The sequence below is a fragment of the Capra hircus genome, chromosome 12 (assembly GCF_001704415.2).
Source record: "Capra hircus breed San Clemente chromosome 12, ASM170441v1, whole genome shotgun sequence".
NCBI lineage: Eukaryota > Metazoa > Chordata > Mammalia > Artiodactyla > Bovidae > Capra > Capra hircus.
The window spans coordinates 20,642,906-20,647,170 of record NC_030819.1 but is presented as its reverse complement, the minus strand read 5'-3'; the positions used below and the strand labels follow the sequence as shown (position 1 = coordinate 20,647,170).

The window sequence follows — 4,265 nt, the reverse complement described above, 5'->3', positions numbered from 1 at the left end:
TTTAAGTCTCTCTTTTTCTATTTTTTCTGCTATTTGGCTAGAGGTAGTGATCAGCATGAGAAATCTTCCAAAGGCCATCAGTTTGAATTGTGACCAGTGATGAGAAAAAGAACTAAGACATAGTGAAAATCACGCACATTTGTCTGCTGAGCGCTTCCTTTCCTAGATATCTATGATTATACTTATTCGTTTAAAACTGTGAACTGACTACAGTGAGTACATATATCTTTACCTTCAGCTTCAGTGTTGGGAAAACACAGTTTGTCCATGGTAGGTTAAGTTTTGGGATAACAGAAAGTCCTCAGATCTCAGTGGCTTAAAAAAAGTTTTATTCCTCATTTAAGGAAATTGGTGATGAGTCTGGCTGATGCTTCAGGGGACCTGTTTTTTATGTAATGGCCCAGGGTCACACCTCCAGTTCAATGTTTGCTTCCACAACTGTACGGCAGGGGTAAAAGCACTGAAAATTCTCAAAATTAAAGGATTTATTCTGGAAGAAACAAGGATCTCTTCTGCTCACACCCCATTGGGAACAAAAGTCAATGGCGACACATCACCTTAAGAGAAGCGTCATCCCGCCCTGCGGTCTTGTCCTAATAGAGGCAAAAATTAACCATTGGTTAAATAAAAATATATTGAGTAACTAATGTTTTATAATAGTCACTCAATCTATACCAAATTTTAATGTTCTAATAATATAATGGAGAAAGAAATAATCAACATGAAGAAAGTAAACACTAGATAGGGAAGAGAAAATGGTCCCTACTCTAACAGGGAATCAATTTTGGATCATTTCATAGAACACTGACTTGAAAACAATTCTGAGACCAACCTTAGTTCTATGGAAAAGAGAGATTTAACAGGTAAATGACATCACCCAAGAGCACAAGAATGAAGAGCATTACCATGTCATAGATTGACTTATTGCCCCAAATCCAACCCTGTTTCTGTATCCATACTTTTGCATGACCTGAGGAAGGACAGAGTAGACTTCTGAGTCAAGCCCATCATGTCCTCCTGTGGCCACTTGCTCTGTATCATTTTCATGCAAACATACCTCAAGTGGTGCTGTGGTCACATCAGAAGGATGAGAGATACATGATAGGAAACCATCCTTGTCCTCACAGTCTGAACAGAGCTCCCCAAGCATCCCATAAAACTGCACAGAGAACCAAAGTTACAAAGCTGAGCCCAACCTGCATAGCTGGACTTCTGCCAACCTTCACAGAGACAAGAACAGTTACAAACGATTGCTGTTTTAAGCCAATCTTAAACTTCTGGGTAATTTTGTCCTGCAGCAAGAACTAGTCAATATATGGTACATGTGCCAACCACTGGCCATTCATAAATTACAATGGATGAAAAAAAACAAACAAACAAAAAACAGAATCTAGAAAGCAAAAAGGATGAGAGATTGCCCCACAAAGAAAAAGAAAAGCATTGCTGAGGATTAGGAAAGAAAAATAAAAATGATTATATATAATGTGACTATTTTCTTAATAAGCAAGATATATGAATTGAGTGTATATTCTCATTTGTGACTATATTTACACAAAAATTTCAAAGTTAACAAAATATGACATTTTTATATATGACATGATTTTACTTAAAAATCAGGAAGAAATGAAATTGCAACAGACCCAATAATATACATGAATGTCATTAATAATCAGTCCATAAAATTATAAACTAGAACATAATGTTAATTTTAAAAGTCTATTGTATTAGTATTAAACATATGTCTGAGTCTTTAAGGCAGCGACTTTTGGAAAAATGAGAAAGCATTAGTTCAAAGGGTAAAACCACGGAATTCAGTGACTTAAAAAATACATTAAAAAGCAGATAAATTTTTCAAAGTAAACTTCAGAATGACAATTTTTCAAATGAGATCATGAAATATTTAAGAAAGCTAACTTGAAATACATTCTGAGATGGAGGCTGATGTCAAGAGGTTAGCCAGACCCTAGCTAATATACACAAAGCAAATATTGATTTGGTGGGATTATAAATCCAACCAAACTTTTATATGTTCATAAATAGGAAAGGGTGAAAGCAAATAAACAGTAATAAGAGGATTAGATGCATGTAGGATCAATAGTTGATGGCCTGGTCAAAGTGATCCCAAGCAGTTTTGCATTTTCTTTGACGTCATTAAGTGATTCAGACACAAGGATTCTCAGCTTCATTTGCAACAGAATCACTTAGGATGCTTTTTAAAATACAGATACCCAGGTCCCACCTCAGATTTTGCTAGTCTGACATTGGTATTTGTTATTTAAAAGATCTCTAGGCCATTTAAATTGTAACCAAGTTTAAGAAGTATCACAACTTTCACCCATCTCCAGAATGCATAAGTCAAGTAATGATTAATTACAGTTACCAACTAGCCAGTCGCAAGCTGTTCCCCGTTTCACTGCATTCAACCTGATTGGGTCAGGTACTCTGATTATCATAACCTGGAGGAACTGTCAGGTTATTAAATATTTACAAAGTAACACAGTGATACTTTGGTAAGCTGTGTCTCTCAGTCACCAAAGTAGATTATATAACAGATAAAGGCAACAGATTACCAATTAACCCCACAAAGAATCTGCTATACCTATAGAAATGCTTGTGTATGCAAAAAATACTAGTTCCCAGTTATACGAAGCAGTGTGTGTGTGCTAGCCACTCAGTCTTGTCTAACTCTGTGACCCCATGGACTGTAGCCTGCCAGGCTCCTCTGTCCATGGAATTCTCCAGGCAAGATTACTGGAGTGGGTTGCCATTTCCTTCTCCAATATGAAGCAGAGTACAAATTTAGTTTCAACATTATGCTATGGAAAAGATTGGAAAACAGAAAAGCACTCTGACATCTTAGGTTCAACTTATGAAAAAATCGAATACATTTTAAATATAGGTAACATAACATTGAGCTATCTTTACAGGTGATTTATAAAAGAAACACAGAAGAAATATTAGCTGAATATTGACGAAGTCCAGGTGTAGGGGCTAGATACATGAAATACAATAGAGCACAAGAGTGGCTGTTTTGCCAAAGGGAAAGAAAGAATGAAAGAAGAAGAGAAAGAAAGAGGAAAATAAATTTGGGGGAAAATCAAGCAAATAGAAACAATGGAACAATTTCAAACTTACAACTTGCCAACCTTGCTACTTGATTGAAGTGATTACAATAGAAAACTCCTTTTGGAGTTATTTTCTGTAAATAAAATGATGTGCTTGCAATCAAAACATTTCTGAAGTTCTTACAGTTACGTATAGTCTACAAAACATCAGGTAAAAAAAATAGGTAGTAAGATCCCGAGCAGCCTAGCAAGAAAAAAATGACAGCAAGGACTGCAGTCACTGTCCATATTTCTCTTCCAAAAGGCAATCTGATTATAATTGTCACAGATATGGAAGTTTCTCATCCAACTAACAGCGGAAATTTATCAGCCTCCTCCCACCAGTGGCTGGGCAGATGATAGAACAAAAGGGCAGCAGAAAATTGAGCAGAGGCGGCCAAGTTTCCTGCCCAGGCAAACAGAGAGGATAACAGGAGAGGGGGAAGGAGAGAGAAGAAAATGGTAACAGAAGCTTTTTTTTTTTTTTAATGCCAAAAATGTAAGAGTGCCTTTGTTATACAACACGAGCGTTGATTTCCTGTTTCATAACTTGTGATTGGTGAGTTATTTTTACATTTAACTTAATGAGGTTACACCCTGCTCTGAGATTTCATAAGCCATTTTCCTGCCTCTGAAATAAACAAAATATTCTCTCAGATTCCATTTTTTCATTGACCTTGGGATAGCTGAATAAGGGAATGGTCCGGGTTATACATTAACCTCTGGGTCTAAGATGTGTGGCAAGAAGGAACAATCAGGCTTTATTTGGAATCCTTTACCTGTGAGACTCCAAAGTCAGTTATTTCCTGCCTTTTTATTTGTATCTTGAAAAAGTTACAAAGGACCAGAATGCAAGCGTTTCCTGAATTGTGCAGTAAAAAGTTCTCCAAAAAAAGTGTAAATATATCTTTGGCCTTGAACGATGCATCTTAAATCAATTCTGACAAAAATCTTGTGTGGATGAATAAAAATTAATGGAACATGATTCACTGTGGGCATCAAATATTCAAATGAATAAAGAGCATAGCCAAGGAGACACAATTATTTTATTCTTCAGTTATGCCCTGCTTGCTGCGGTGGACAGACGAATTTGGGCTGTGTCCTTTATCGCCACCACACTGCTCTGCGCGCTGGCTTGGGAATTAAGGATTCATGCCTGTA

At 36.6% G+C, this 4,265-nt stretch overlaps 1 long non-coding RNA gene across 1 annotated transcript; it reads right to left on the bottom strand.

Moving 5' to 3' along the window:
- LOC106502721 lies at positions 357-3,396 on the bottom strand. The gene is made up of 3 exons (XR_001296360.2): positions 3,136-3,396; positions 1,058-1,159; positions 357-593 (listed from the first exon to the last, which is right to left on the bottom strand). It is a non-coding gene; the product is annotated as an uncharacterized LOC106502721 (long non-coding RNA).